The sequence below is a fragment of the Phragmites australis genome, chromosome 7, assembly GCF_958298935.1.
Source record: "Phragmites australis chromosome 7, lpPhrAust1.1, whole genome shotgun sequence".
Taxonomy (NCBI): Eukaryota; Viridiplantae; Streptophyta; class Magnoliopsida; order Poales; family Poaceae; genus Phragmites; species Phragmites australis.
Window position 1 is genome coordinate 19,060,173 of NC_084927.1, and position 17,191 is coordinate 19,077,363.

Sequence of the window (17,191 nt, forward strand, 5' to 3'; positions counted from 1 at the left end):
ATGATTTTGTAAAGATCCAATCTAGAAGATCATATGCGGTAGCTGTCAATTATCACGGCGTCGTGTTATTCAATCACGACGCTAAATGTCATGTTGTTGTGCAAAAGAATCTATTTTTAAAAATTATTTTTGTAAGGATCTATTTATAAAATATAGTTTTAAAAATGGTCAAAATGTATAATCCCACCACGAATGAAGAGTTGAGTGGACATAGGCTGATCTCATCCGTTTATTTACGATCTAGTGCTCCGGATGAGGCACGGAGGTTAATCGAGTACTTCGTGTTTTCCACCTATGAAGATTTGGCGGTCTAAAAGAAAAAAACATAATTAAACAGTACTCCAACTCTCCTACATACGCGACATTTCAAGGTCTTAAAAATACGAAATTAATTTGTTAAACTAGGTCTATCTCCGACTTCATCGAGATGACAGTTAGTATAGCAAAGAATTATATACATGGTACAATAATAGGGACCAAATAAAGTCAAACGATGCTAACATTGACTTTTTTTATAAATGATTACCCACTGAATGGGTACAAGCAGAACGGAAGTTGTACCCCTCGATGTCTTGCGTGCGACGCAGGGGACTGCCCCAAACGCTAACCGAACCTCCTCGTCGCCTCGTCCATCTTGGCTGTAGTTGTCACTAGTCGGAGGCGGCACCAAGCGGTTACTGTTATTCTTCTCCTTCCTTCCTCCTTCCCTCATCCTCCCTTCTCCCTCAAACCCACTCTCTTTTTTGTCGATGGTGGTGGTCACGGAAGCTAGCATGCTAGCTACTACGCATGATGGTGCTACGGTCCACATGAGACTTGCCGTGATCTGCACATTGGTGTCATGTTCTACGCAATGGATGACAAGATCTATAGCCTTCGGCCCTGTGCAACGCTTGGTCGATATGGCTAAGTCAGACGTCACTCTCTGGCTGATGTTGCTTAGAACTACATGCGAAGTGTCGATCTGGGTTGCAGTGGTCGAGATCCATGTGCAAAGGCATTGATCTAGGCATGCTGCTATGGATGGTGTGACCCCCAAGCTATGCCAATGCGACTCGCCCCTTCCCTGTTTGGTGGTCTCTAGTGTGGTGGTATTTTCTATGTAGGATCATCAGGCTCCACATGTTGGCCATTGAGGCTCATGACTACTGGTACGCCTATGGCGCTCGTCATTGTCTCGGCTGCTTCAGCTTCTCCCCTTGCTAGATCGTTCTCTTCCCCCGATCTGGCCCATGAGGAGATAGGCGGCTTGGTGATGGCTCTCGTGGGCGGTGCGTGTGCGATATGATGACGGCGTGGTTTTGGCTGTTTGTGGGTTGTGCGCATGCGGTTCGGATGTGTTGGCCTCCCCTCTACACGAATGGTGGTGTGCGGGACCCCTAGCTGAAAGCTTTGCTTGGTTTTCAGCTGGTGTCAATGACAGCAACGCCATCCGGTGTCGCTCCCCTCCTTGGAGGCTCCCCACGTTTGGTGGCCACCAACTTGGGTCATGCATTGGTCAGCTTGACGGTGATGTTACCCATATCAGGTCTAGTTTATCTAGGTAGTTGGGGTAGGCGTTGCAGTCTAGGTCATTTGGCGGTGCTTTGGGCCTAGTTTAGCTAGGTTGTTTGCCCGCTCTGTTTGTGATTTTAGCCTAGTTTTCCCTAAGTAATCAAGTGTTATATGGTTTGACATCATTTCTCTTAATATGAGGCAACTTCTTCTTGCGTGAAATATCAGTGCCCCTATCTTGAGCTTAAAAAAAATGATTACCCCTAAACGGTTCTACTCACTATTGAGGACTCGCTTTTGTGGGTACATTGCATGCATTAGGCAGACATTGAAGGCATGTTAGAGATGCGTCGCTTTGAGAAGACTCCTAATGTGTGCTCGAACCAAAGGGTAGGAGTTCACTTGCATGTCTGATGGTTCGATGCTCCTAGTACTAAATCATTTTGTGGGGCCTGTATAGAAAAAATAGGTTTCTCTCTCCTCATCCATTTTCCCATAGCTTTCTCTCCACTTCAACCACCATTCCCCTCCATGGATCAATCTATCTTGTGGAATGCATTCCACTCAATCACATGCTCCATGCACACCCCTTCCACTCGATCAATGTTGATGTGTTGTTGCCGATGCATAGCCACGCAAAAATAATGATCCTTGGAACTCCAAGGGAGATTTAGTAGTGATGGTGGTCTTAGATGTAGAAAAAACATAGAATCTAGAGGACATCGTATTCACTCATATTCCTATTTGGGTTGGGGTTACTAGGATACTGAAGGGAATCGAGGACGTCCTAATAGGGGGTGAATTAGAACACTTAAAACTGTTGGCTCCAAAACTTTCAAAAGATAAGTCTATCTCAATTTCTATTTAAATATGCTCTAGGCTTATCTAGTGTGTCTACTCTACCGCTTAAGAAAATTGCAAGGTAAATTACAAGTAAGTAAATGCGGAAACGTAAATAAGGTAGAGAGACAAACTCGGATGAGGGATTTTTATCCCATGGTATCGGTGGCACACAAGCCACCCCTAGTCTACGTTGGAGCTTCACAAAGGATATGCTCCCGGTCGTCAAGTCTCTTTGGTCACGGCTCACGATGAGCCACCAAGCCACCAAGGCGAGGTCTCACCACTAACCTCTCTTCTGGTCACTTGAACATCGTCTTCATTTCGGAGCTTTGGTCACAAAGACAAGGGCCTCCGCATCCCCACAAAATCCTCTTGTCCTCGCTCCACACCAAGTCGGAGGGTCAACAAGGTACCGGTGAGTCACAAAGACTCCAAGGTGCTGGCGTACCTCTCGGTACACTTTTTGATCACTCCTTGATCCATACTCTAGGTTACAACACCTAGCAACTCTTCTCTCTAGGCCTATAAGCACTAATTACTCACTAATGGTGTGTTTAATCGCCTTGGATGAACACTTTATGCTCTTGGATGGCTTGGATATCTTTATAGGTGTACAAGGGTTTCTCTGGACTCCGGCAACTTCAAATGAATGAGTGGAGGGGTATTTATAGCCTCAACCCCGCGGACTAGCCATTATCCCAACGGCTCACATATTCTGTGAACACCGGATGATCCGGCGTTAACAGAGGTACAAGCACCGTACCATCCGGTGTGTACATTCTCAGAAACTAGTCGTTAGAACTCCACTCAGAGTTCTTCTAAACACCGGATTGTACGGTGTAATCTTCAATCCATCACCGGACTATCCGATGAGTACATTTGAGCCTTCTCATCTTCGACAACCTCTCTATGTAAATTGCTTCGGCGTTCATTGTCTTCATTGCTGAACCTTCTGATGTGTTGAACTTCTCCTTTTCTGGATTTTTCACACCTTTTGTTAAATGCTCCAGTGAAGCCTCCGGTGTGCATCACTTCATCACCGGACTATCCGGTGAGTATATCTTCGATCTTCTGCGCTTGGATTCTTCTCTGCAAGAATTAGTTCGGTGCACATCTCTTCTGATCGCCGGACCTTCTAGTGAGGGCAATCCACTCTGACTCCTTCTGACAGAATTGCTCCAGTGTGTACACTCTTTATCACTGGATCATCTAGTGAGGCAAACTGCCTCTGTACATAATGCTCCGGTGAGTGCAATTTTTCCAGCGCCAGATCTTCCGGTGAGAACAATTTCTCTGGCACTTTTTCCAATTCAATCAAACTTTTTCCCAGCTGTGGTGGCTTCTTGATGTATTACATCCATGAGACCTACTAACATATATTCTTAACAAACATGTTAGTCCCAATGACTATGTTGTTATTAATCATCAAAATCACAATCATGACCTAATAGGGTCATTTTCGCTACAGACCTATTGAGATGATGACAAGGGCTCTTCATATGAACAAGGGTTCCCGATCTTCCGAAAGGTTCTGGTAACTCTCGATTTGGTGGAAACGAGACACAAGTCGATCCGGCTTCCGAACAACACGATCCGAAACCCCGCAATCGCAGCACCACGTCTCCTCTGGTTATTAACCGACGTTGCACGGTTGACCTCGCCAAGAAGGCTAAAATCCTTGCCTGCGAATCGAAGAACACAAGCAAGAACAAGGAAGAATGCAACCAAATTGCAGATGAATGATTAATCTCACGAGTTGGGGTCTCACAAACCGACGAAACGGCGAAACTGTTCTTGACAGAATAATCTAAGCAAAACCCAACCCTAATTAGGGTGGCGGCTACTGTATATAAAGGATTAGGGTCGGCCAAGGACCCCTGGACGTGTCCCTAATGGACTCCAACACGATACATGGCCCAACGGACCAAAAACGGTGACGCAGCACCGGGACAGATTCTGGACGCTGACTTGTTTCGACGTTTTCCGTTGACTCAGAAGGAATTTGGACCTCAAACCAACGCCATTGGTTTCCTTATGAAATTATCTTTCCAACCATATGTGAATCGTCGAAAACGGAGTCCGGATGCGTCCTGGACGTCCGTTTTACTGCTCGCTGGTCCTGGAGGTCGAGGCTGATTCGGACTCGAGTTGGACTGGACCTCCTGCTGTTGTTGGACGTCCTAGCTGCTCCTCCACGCCTCCAAGCCTTCCTCTATGTGTCTCCTTGTCCTCTCCATGATTCCTAACCAACACATAATCATTAGGTAGTAATCTATTCTCAAAATTATATAAAGAGTTGCTTAGGAACGAGCTCACCTCTAAATTTAATTGTCGTGCGCGAGCTCTTGTGATTGGACCTTGAAAGTTCAATGGAGGATCATTGTATGTATCCGAGGGAGTGATGTCCTCATCATCCTCCCCCTCTTGATTTGGAGTCGTCCTCGACTCAAGCTCATCATCGGCTCCCAAGTAAGGTTTCAAATCTGCAATGTTAAAAGAAGGACTAACCCCGAACTCGGGTGGCAACTCAAGTTTATGTGCATTATCATTTATTTTCTTAATTATCTTATAAGGACCAGCAGCTCTTGGCATTAATTTAGACTTACGCAGCTCTGGAAACCTATCTTTTCTTAAATGTAACCACACTAAATCACCTGGTTCAAGTTTGACTTCTTTCCTACCTTCACTACCAGCAATTTTATACTTTTCATTCATCTTTTCGATATTTATTTTAGTTGTTTCATGCAACTTACGAATAAAATCAGCACGTGCACTAGCATCACTATGTGTTCTTTCAGTGGTAGGTAAAGGCAAAAGATCAATAGGAGCGCGAGGGGTAAAACCATACACTACCTGAAAAGGACTTACCTTGGTGGTAGAATATGTTGCCCGATTATAAGCAAACTCCACGTGGGGCAAACATTCTTCCCACATCTTCAAATTTTTCTTCAAAATAGCTCTCAACATGGTACCCAAAGTGCGGTTCACTACCTCCGTTTGGCCATCAGTTTGTGGGTGGCAAGTAGTAGAAAATAATAGTTTTGTACCCAACTTATTCCATAGAGTGCGCCAAAAGTGACTCAAAAATTTAGCGTCGCGATCTGAAACAATAGTAGAAGGCATACCATGCAAGCGAACAATCTCTTTGAAAAAGAGGTCAGCAATATAAACGGCATCATCACTTTTATGACAAGGTATAAAATATGCCATCTTAGAAAAACGATCCACAACAACAAAAATGCTATCCCTCCCTCTCTTAGTCCTAGGCAATCCCAAAACAAAGTCCATCGAAATATCTGCCCAAGGAATAGAAGGAACAGGAAGAGGCATATACAAACCATGTGGATTCAAGCGAGACTTAGCCTTTTGACATGTGGTACAGCGTGCCACGAACCGCTCAACATCTCTCCTCATCTTTGGCCAAAAGAAATGTGTGGCCAACATAGCCTCCGTCTTCTTAGCACCAAAATGTCCCATCAATCCTCCTCCATGTGCTTCCTGCAACAACAAAAGACGAACGGAACCAACTGGAATGCATAGACGGTTAGCTCTAAACACAAATCCATCATTGATCACAAACTTGTTCCATGTACGTCCCTCTTTACAGTTCAGCAATACATCTTTAAAATCAGGATCAAGCACATATTGTTCTTTTATTGAGTCAAGTCCAAAAATTCTATAATCAAGTTGGGACAACAAAGCATATCGTCTAGACAAAGCATCAGCAATTATATTATCCTTCCCTTTCTTGTGTTTGATAACATAAGGAAAAGATTCAATAAATTCAACCCACTTAGCATGTCTACGATTCAGATTATTTTGAGAACGAAGATACTTAAGCGATTCATGATCTGAATGTATAACAAATTCTTTAGGCCACAAATAATGACGCCACGTCTCTAAAGAACGTACAAGTGCATACAATTCCTTATCATACGTAGAGTAATTAAGAACAGGGCCATGTAATTTTTCGCTAAAGTATGCAACGGGCTTACCTTCTTGCATCAAAACACCTCCAATGCCAACTCCACTAGCATCATATTCTAGCTCAAAGGTCTTACCAAAATTTGGAAGTTGCAGCAATGGCGCGTGCGTAAGCTTGTCCTTCAAAGTGTCAAAGGATTCCTCTTGTGCCTTACCCCAATGGAACACCACACCTTTCTTTGTCAACTCGTGTAAGGGGGCAGCAATGGCGCTGAAATCCTTCACGAAACGACGATAAAAACCTGCAAGTCCAAGAAAACTTCTCACCTGTTTGATATTTTGGGGCACCGGCCAACTCTTTATGGCTTCAATTTTCATCTCATCCACCTCAATTCCCTGTGGAGTAATAACATAGCCAAGAAAAGAGACTCGATCCGTGCAAAAGATGCACTTCTCAAGGTTACCAAATAAACGTGCATCACGTAAAGTATTAAAAACAGCACGTAAGTGATCCATATGTTCATCCAAAGACTTGCTATAAATCAATATGTCATCAAAGTAAACCACCACAAATCGTCCAATAAAAGTTTTTAAACCTCATTCATCAAACGCATGAAAGTGCTAGGTGCATTAGTTAAACCAAAAGGCATTACTAACCACTCGTATAATCCGAATTTAGTTTTGAAAGCTGTTTTCCATTCATCTCCAAGTTTCATTCTAATTTGGTGGTAACCACTATGCAAGTCGATCTTTGTAAAAATTACAGAGCCACACAACTCATCAAGCATATCATCAAGTCTAGGAATAGGATGGTGATATCGAATAGTAATGTTATTGATGGCTCTACAATCAACACACATATGCCAAGTACCATCTTTCTTAGGAACCAAAATCACAGGAACAGCACAAGGACTAAGGCTCTCACGTACATACCCGCGGTCCAAAAGCTCTTGGACTTGCCGCTGAATTTCCTTAGTCTCCTCGGGATTAGCTCGATACGCAGCACGATTTGGCAATGTTGCTCCCGGGATCAAATCGATTTGATGCTCTATCCCTCTCATAGGTGGCAGTCCCGGGGGTATCTCAGCTGGGAAAACATCCTCATACTCCTGCAAAAGGTTAGTGACAGCAGGAGGTATCGAACTAATAACATCATCAAGCGAATACAAAACTCGTTTGCAAACCAAGGTGTAGCAAATATCATTATTAGAAATTTCAGCAAGGTCACTTTTTAGTGCAAGCATAACACCACCCTTCAATTTTATGCCCTGTACCTTAGAACTAGGTGCAGACTTATCCTTTTTAGGTGGGTAAAGAGAATTAGCAACTTGCTGATTTTCAGATTTAGTATCACGCAAATTAGCAGCTCGTTCTTTATCAGCTTGTACAATTTCAGCAGGGGTCATAGGAACCAAAGTAATTTTCTTTCCTTTATGCATAAAAGTATATGTATTACTTCTACCATGGTGTATAGCATCATTATCAAATTCCCAAGGTCGACCCAATAAAAGTGAGCAAGCTTCCATAGGTACCACATCACAGTCAACATAATCAGCATAGGAACCAATGGAAAAAGAAACTCTGCAAGTTTGTGTTACCTTAGCTTTTCCAGCATCATTAAACCACTGAAGATTATATGGATGGGGGTGTTGGCGTGTGGTCAAGCCAAGCTTCTTGACCAAATCTGAACTCACCAAATTATTACAACTACCTCCATCGATGATGACACGTGCTCGCCGATTTTGGATGACGAAGAAAATCTGGAACAAGTTATGGCGTTGCAGCTTCTCTGGTTGTTGTACCTTTGTGCTGAGCGCCCGCTGCACAATGATGCTCCTATAGGTCGCTGTGTCATCACTGCCCAAGATTTCGTTGCTCTCCTCAATAACTGGTTCTTCTTCTTCTTCAATGTCAGAGGCGCTGATGTACCCATCTTCCGTTGCAATGTATGCCCGCTGACTTGGGCAATCCTTCTGCACATGATCGAATCCATGGCAGCGACGGCATTGAATGCCAGAGGTGCGTCCCGTTGATGCAACAGAGGAAGCACTCTTGGAAGGTCCCTGCAAAACAGAATTTTTACCTGAGCCCGAAGGTCGTGTAGTGACAGGATTTGGTGCCGTAGCTGCTTGTTGCTTGCTCGCTGGTGAGGGAGCCCTGTAAGTGGATGGTTTGGACAGCCCAAATGATGGTCCTGTGCGCGGCGTGTATGTGGTGCTGGCCTTGTACTTGCCCTGCTGCTCACGCCCCTGCAACTCCTTCTCTGCAAGCATAGCAAACTGAAACAACTGGTTGACATTGTTAAATTCTTTATAATCAATAATATCCTGGATTTCACGTCTCAAACCCGAATAAAATCGACAAATAGAATCTTCGTTTCCCTCTACTATGCCACAACGCATCAAGCCCTTTTGAAGCTCACCATAATAATCCTGCACAGATTTATCTCCCTGTTCTAAGCGCATCAATTTCTTACGCAAGTCTCTATGATAAGATGGGGGAACAAATCTATCACGCATAGCAACCTTAAGCTCTTCCCATGTACGAGGTGTGGCACCATCTGCAGCTAAACCAGTCCACCAAATAATAGCAAAATCTTTAAACTCACTAGTGGCTTGTCTAACTCTATGTTGTTCAGGTACTTGATGGGCACTAAATTTTTGATCTACTGTCATCTCCCAATCAAGATATCCCTCAGCATCATAATGTCCCGAAAAAGAAGGTATAGTAAATTTAACCTTAGCATAAGGATCTTCAGGAGCTCGATTATACATACCTCGATGGTGGTGGTGATGTGGAACGCCACCCATACCTGTGGTGTTAGTGCGAAGACGACGCCGTAATCTGTTTTGCAATGTCGCCGCTGGATCAACATTAACATCGTCATCATACAACTCATCACCGGTGTTGCTTCCATTCACATCTTCGTTGTGCACAGGACGGTTTTCCAAAGCATTTACCCTGTCGGTGAGCTCGGATAACCGTTTGTCCACCCGCTCAACCGCGTTTGCGAGTTTCATCTCAATTATCGCTTCAGTGACAGCCTTGATGACTGTCTCCCTCATCTCCTTCTGAGCATTGTCTACAACAGCTTGTAGCTGCTCTTGGCTGACACACTCCTTGAAGTCCTTTGGCGTTTTATCTCCTTCAACTGACATTGTGGAAACAAACACAACAACAAACAGTGAAGGTTATCCCTAATAATCGTACTACAAAGATGGAGTGGTGCCTCTCAATCAAGATCAGCAAAGGTAGACACCTTACCAAGCTCTTACCAGGGTTCTTACCAGCAAAGCAAAGGATACCTGGAAGGCGTGCGAGCGATTGCAGGGATGCAAACCAGTGCTGTTCAGAAGAATCTGTGGGGCTTGGAAGGCACACAAAGAGAACAAATATGTATATGTGGAACACAAATCAGAAACAGATAGTAATGCTGAATTATAGTCCCAAGTACTTGTTCTCGTTGCTGGCCTAAAGTGTTGCAAGTACCAAGTATGTGTGTTAAACAAGGTGGAGAAACAAGTATGATGGATAGCAAGAGCAACAGAAACAAAGAACTAAACAGCACACGCTAACACAGCTCACTTTGCCCTTCTCTATGTGCTCCTCTAGATATTGTTCCTCTTTTGCCCCTCTCTTTTTTCTATTTTTTTGGGCTGTCGTTGTTTTTTTGGGAAAATTCGACCTTTTTTTTATTTTTTTGATATTTTTTTTTCACTTAGGAGCACACAAGAGGGAACCACAGAAAATTTGAGCTTAAACAAGTGAAAGACGTGACCTGTAGAATTTTCTGAAGTTCAGCCGTAAAATGAGAAAAATATTTGGAAATTGAAAACTCAAACTTCGGAGGCGAATTTGGGAATTCTGATTTCGCCGAACCCGGCAAAGCCGGGGACGAACGGATCCGAAACGCTGTTTCGATGCGAAAAACTCTATGACTTTTCTGAAAACGGAGTTCGTATGCGAAAATTATGCCCGATTTGAGAAACGACTCCGAATTAGAGGACAAAACGGGAAGAAAGTGGGGAAAATATGCGACGGAGGCTAGGGTTTGATGGAAACGGTGGGGGAAAACACACGAACTGGACTCTAACATGACCTAACCAGCAACAAGACCTTGACCAGGACACAAACTCAACACGACGAACTCTGAAACTGAAATATGCAAAAGCTAAAGGCGCGGAAGGGTTGTAGGACAGGAAAAAAAATGATATGGCAGTGGACTATGGAACGAAGGCGAAAGCACTCGAAACTAAGGGTAGATATGAACCTGACGGTATACCTGAAGCTCTGAATACCACTTCATATGAACAAGGGTTCCCGATCTTCCGAAAGGTTCTGGTAACTCTCGATTTGGTGGAAACGAGACACAAGTCGATCCGGCTTCCGAACAACACGATCCGAAACCCCGCAATCGCAGCACCACGTCTCCTCTGGTTATTAACCGACGTTGCACGGTTGACCTCGCCAAGAAGGCTAAAATCCTTGCCTGCGAATCGAAGAACACAAGCAAGAACAAGGAAGAATGCAACCAAATTGCAGATGAATGATTAATCTCACGAGTTGGGGTCTCACAAACCGACGAAACGGCGAAACTGTTCTTGACAGAATAATCTAAGCAAAACCCAACCCTAATTAGGGTGGCGGCTACTGTATATAAAGGATTAGGGTCGGCCAAGGACCCCTGGACGTGTCCCTAATGGACTCCAACACGATACATGGCCCAACGGACCAAAAACGGTGACGCAGCACCGGGACAGATTCTGGACGCTGACTTGTTTCGACGTTTTCCGTTGACTCAGAAGGAATTTGGACCTCAAACCAACGCCATTGGTTTCCTTATGAAATTATCTTTCCAACCATATGTGAATCGTCGAAAACGGAGTCCGGATGCGTCCTGGACGTCCGTTTTACTGCTCGCTGGTCCTGGAGGTCGAGGCTGATTCGGACTCGAGTTGGACTGGACCTCCTGCTGTTGTTGGACGTCCTAGCTGCTCCTCCACGCCTCCAAGCCTTCCTCTATGTGTCTCCTTGTCCTCTCCATGATTCCTAACCAACACATAATCATTAGGTAGTAATCTATTCTCAAAATTATATAAAGAGTTGCTTAGGAACGAGCTCACCTCTAAATTTAATTGTCGTGCGCGAGCTCTTGTGATTGGACCTTGAAAGTTCAATGGAGGATCATTGTATGTATCCGAGGGAGTGATGTCCTCATCAGTTAGTGGAGGTGGATGTAGATGGTGATGGTCCTATAGTGTCGGGTAGGTCCTAAGATTAAAGGTTACAATTGATATACGTAAACCTTTGATGTGAAGGGTAACTTTGTCCATGAAAAGGGAGGACAATAAGTTGTGGTGCCCATTAGTGTACGAGTTTTTTTTTTCTAATTTTTGCTAAACATGTGGTATTATTGGCCATTAAGTTAGATATTGTTCAATGAAGTTGCAGAAGGGATAGACATCGCAGTATGTTATATGGGTGTGTTTTGTTCCTAACAAAAAGCATATGGAAGAAGATATGGCTTGTTTTGGCAACCATAGGCCTATCGGTAGATTGTGTAGGAGTTCTTTTTTATATTTTGGGGTTTCAGGGAGGAATAATAGAGCTGGAAGTGATAGTTTGACATGGAGGGAATCATATTTGTTTTTGAGTCGGTTATTGAGGAAAGTAGGAAGATATATGAGGTTAGGAATAATGGAGCTGTGGATTCTAAGAAACAAACCTCTTGGGAAGAAGGTTGTCGAGGGGCAAATATTAGAGGAAAGGGAGAAGGAGGCAGAGGGAGAAAACAAGGGGAAATGATAGGTGAGGGGGAAGAGTCTGGAAAAGGAAGGGTTGTTCTGATCAGCATGCACAATACCATTCGAACCATGCAAGTCGATCAGGAACATGTAGACGAGGTAGGTTTGAGTGATGGTGGGAAGGCTATGGAGAAATGGCAGGTGAAGATGAGAACTTTCAAGCATATACCATGTGTGGGAGGTGCAAAAGGTGAGAAGAATAGTAACTTTGGTGTGGGGGAGAAGGAGAGGCGTCTTGAGATGGATGGTGAAATGGAGGAGGATGAGAGGAAGAAAGCAAAGGTGGTGAGAAACAAAGATAGCAATGTCGATATGTCCATTGAGAACGTGGGTCTGCTGGGATAGCCCTGCGAGGACCAATGTCAGGGGTTGTCAAGGGTTGAATAATCGCCTAGCAGTTCATGGGCTTATGGAGCTCCAAATGTTTTGAGAAGGTATACATTCTTTTCTTGTCTGAAATAGAAATGGAAGACGAATACAAAAAAATTAGGTGGTTGTTGGGACTCAAACATGGTGTGTGGGATTATGAAGGAAAGGGCAGGGGGAGGGAAAATCGCAGTGTTATGTTGGAGGGGGTTGATGTGTCACTTTGGAATTTTTCCAAGTATCACATTGACATAGACGTGAAGGAACCGAATGGTTTTTGGTGGGGGTTCACATGCATTTATGGGGAGTCGTACACTTATCTGAAGCACCGGACATGGACAACTATGTGTGATTTACACATACAAGCATTATTGCCATGGTCGTGTGCGGGGGATTTTAATGAAGTGATCTTTGTGAATGAAAAAGGGAGGGACCCCAAGAGCTCAAGGATGTATGGACCGGTTCAAGGAAACGCTTGAATATTGTGATCATCATGATTTGGGTTTCGCGTGAGATATTATTACATGGAGACATCACAATCACAAATGTGTGAGCGTTTTGACTGGGCAATTGCGAATAATGCGTGACATGGCTGATTTCCAATGGTTCATGTGTTCAATGGAGATTTGAGACACTCTGATCATAGACCGGTGATCATCACTATTGATCGGCTGGCAAGGCGGGTTAATGATGGAGGTGAAAGGACTTTTCTTTTTGAAGCAAGCTAGCTGGATGAATGGGATTGTGAATGAGTGATAAAGGAGGTATGGGAGGGATGAGGATGGAAGGGATCAAGAAATAAGGTGCATGATTCTCTTCGGTCAATTGTTGGTGGGCTGCATGTTTGGAGTACAAATATTTTGGGATATTTGGAGAAAAGAGTGAAGAAGGTAAAAAAGGAGTTGGAGGTATGTCGGAATAGTTCTCTTTCCCGTGATCATGTGGAAAATGATGCTATTCTTAGGTATAGATTAGAAAGATTGGAAGAACATGTGGATTTGTATTGGCAGCAGAGATCTCATACGAGATGGTTGGAGAAGGGTGATCGGAACACATGCTTCTTCCATGATGCGTGTTTTGAGAGAAGGAGGGTGAATAGGATAGGTTGATTTCAAAGAGGAGATGGAGGTTGGGTCGAGGGAGAAGTAGAGAAGCAGGAGTTTATTACTTTTGTTTATATTTTCAGGTCCACGATTAATGGGAATCCATGACAGCTTATTGATGTTGTTGCTCCACGAATGATGCCACACATGAATGAGATGTTGTTACCAGCTTTCACACAAGAAGAATTTAAGGCTGCCCTTGATGCTATCTATGAGGAACCACCCAAATTGTATTCTAATTAATTATTAGGAACGATACATAATATAATCACATCCATAACGATTAACTAGAATCTAATTCCGGTAGTCCCGACACATGTTTTGTGTCTAAGCTCGGAACACATGCCTTTCCAACATATAACATCACAACAAAGTTTAAGAAAGAGCGAGTAATTAAATTATACCACAAGTTCTTAAGCACTTAACCATTTACATAATTTACAACAAAAGGAAGCTAGGAGGGTATAGAACAGATTACCTCCTAAACAAACTAGAAACTACGCAGCGGATGATAACACCTATTAACACTAAAAGCTAGGTGAAACCATATGCCCTTAAACTCCACCTAAACGCACGCCACACGAGTAATTTGTACTACTCATTCCTACCACCTAAATTGGAAGGCTTGAAGTAGCTAAACACAAACTCCTCCTCACTGGTAGAACCTGAAAGAGCAGCGTGAGTACGAAGGTACTCGCAAGACTTAATCCATAATGGGCACATATAAATAACCTGACTCCAAGGATTATGCATTGAGTCATTAGCAAGGAATAGGCCACAAGGTTAAGTAAATTCACATACTTAAGTAACTTTAACACATATGTGTGAGCACCTATACTTAACCATATATACTTTTCTACTGTGTAACCCTCGACTTGCATATAAACGTAAATGGAATCATCTCATGAACATAAATGTAAATCTAACCATCTCAAACCCATCCCATCCAACCATATTACACATCCCACATTTGCAACTCTACGACTACTGCAAATGGACAGAAGTATGCTCATAACCGAGAGTGCGACAATTCAAATTGTTCTTACACCTTGCGGGGGGTACAACTTTACCCACACGACTCGATGACCATTCAGCTTGAGTGGCCACACAAGCCCACACAAGGGGGCACTCGTGTCAACCTTTCTCATGCCCAGAACTACTCACTTGCACATGCCCTTATGGCACTAGGGTTACCACGAGCGTATCCCCGAGACCTTCAGCTCCCCACCACCTTGTTTCTCCTTTTCTTTTTTTCTCTTACGCGTCATAGGGACGCATGGCAAGCGTCAGCACGGCGTATGATAATCAGTTTATCTTACCATTAGATTAATATGTGGTTAGTACGGAAAATGCTAGAGCCAACTGCAAGAACGGACGGTGCTTAAACAATGCAAACGGTCTATGGCATCCAGGTTCCTCTCTCGAGCTACACTGAGGAACTCCTTCGGTGAAAAAGACACCCCTAGCACCGCTCACATCTCGCCTCATCTCACATCTCATAGATCTCACATCATTATCATTGTAATTGTGAACAATAAGTAAGCCCTAAGCTCATGAACAATGGTTGTACTATTGCTCGACTTCTACCGGAGACCTATGTATTGCTAAGTATTTCGAATAACTCTTAAGTTAGACATTGACAAGGTTAACAAAGCTACAAGGACATGGATAATCAACAACTCAAAGTAGAGGTAATACAATTCAATATAGGTTCTATCCATATGAACCCAACATCGACTCGCTAACCATAAAAATGTACATAAGTGATAACTTATTAATTTAGACTACATTCAATTCAAACAAAGGTGCAATATGCTTAGATGCTTGCCTTGCTGCTCTGGCGATTGCCTGATATTGCCGCACAACACTCAAAAAACTCTGGTAGCTCGGCATCGCCTTCACTCGCTTGGACCATCGTCACAACGCTATCTAAACAAATCAAGAACGCATTGCATAAATAAATGAACGATGAAAATATATGTAAATGATGCATGCTTAGATAATAATAGAGCGTCGTGTTTTGAAAAGTCTGCAAAAGACCGCCAAATGTTTAGGGTTACGAAGTTTGAAACTCCGGATGAAATAACCTAAGTGCGCAAAGCCTTAAAGAGCTGGCGGTCAGACCGACATGCAAATGACGGTCAGACCGTGAGCGTGCAAAGAGTTTAGGGCCCTAATGGTCAGGCCGAAGGCATGGTGGCGATCAAATCGCCGACCAACGGTCAGACCGGCCCTAACGACGATCTGACTCCTAAATTCAGATATTTTGAACCGATCTACTCACGGTCAGACCGGCCCTAGTGGCAGTCAGACCGCCAGACTCTGCCAGCAGCACCTTTGTGGGGTCACCAGCGAGGACTCCAGTGAAACCTTTGATGACGAAGGGCACCAAAATACTTTATAGGACCAAGAAAACATATTCTATGATTGTTCGGACGACATGTACGGTATGAACCTGTAAAACCCTAAAAATGAGATCTACCTAGTATAAGCCAAGGTTTTGAGGTGAAAATCGAAATGACGATCACCTAGGGCTAGGAAACGGCGGTAGGGGGATGTTTACCTCGATGTAGAAGAACTTTGTATTGGATCGGAATCCTTTGGAGAAGCTTTGATCCACCGATTTGACTCTTGGAGGGTGAATGAACTCGCGGAGGAAGAAATGGCAAGGAAACCCCTCAGGCGGGGAGGAAAGTGGGAAGAAGCTTGGAGAAGTCCTTTGGGAAGCTCGTGGGAGTCCCCACCTTTGATCTCCAGTCGTTGACACATCGATTTGGAGCTCCCTCTCTCTCTCTAAGGTTTGTTGGAGTGAGAGAGTGAGAGACTAAACGAGAGAGGGAGAGAGAGAGAGAGGCAAATGTGAGAGAGGAGTGAGGGAGGTGATCGACCACTTAAGGGAGCCTCTGTGCGCTGGCGGTCAGACCACAAGAAGCCTACGTGGTAAGCTTACGTGGCTGTCCACCTGGTGGTCAGACCGCGGTTGAGCCCGGTTAGACCGCAAAAAGGGTTTTTGCTGAATTTTGTTCTAATTTCCCTCTCTTTTCTTTCTTCTTTCTTTTCTTCTTTTATCCAAGGTATTTAGGGTCTTCCTATCTCTTACTATACCATTTGTACTCCCGAAATATCTAAAATAATACTAATCACATAAAACACTTTTGGACTTGAAATATCTTACTATACCATCATGATGATTATGCATGCTTAGTCCCGTAATTAGTGTTTTGGGATGTGACACTATTGGGGATCTAAAGGTGCTTGGACCAGATGGAATGTCTTCAGTGTTTTATAAACACTTTTGGGAGGTGGTTGATGAGCAAGTAATTAGTGAAGTGCTTAATGTTCTGAATGGAGGTCCTATTCCTTATGGTTGAAATGATATGGTAATATCTCTAGTCTCAAACGTGTCGTACCCAGAAAAAGTTATTGATTTATGACCCTTTGCAATATTGTTTACAACATAATGTCTATTATCTAATCGGCAAAAGGATATCTGTCGGAGGGTGAACTCCAATCGCAGGGATCCCGTGAGACCCCTTTTTAGAGATTCGGCCGGGGGGATAATCCTGAACAAGTTCACCGGAGAAATGAATGAGAGTAAATGCAAATGGCCGGGGGCGGTGATTGTATGCTGGAAGAAGTAAATGCACTGGGGATTTT

The 17,191-nt window shown here is 43.7% G+C and overlaps 1 protein-coding gene across 1 annotated transcript in view; it reads left to right on the forward strand.

Annotated features, from left to right (window-relative positions):
• Positions 1–17,191, forward strand: part of LOC133924099 (heavy metal-associated isoprenylated plant protein 7-like) — a 91,338-nt gene that overhangs the window by 20,847 nt on the left and 53,300 nt on the right. The window lies entirely within an intron of this gene.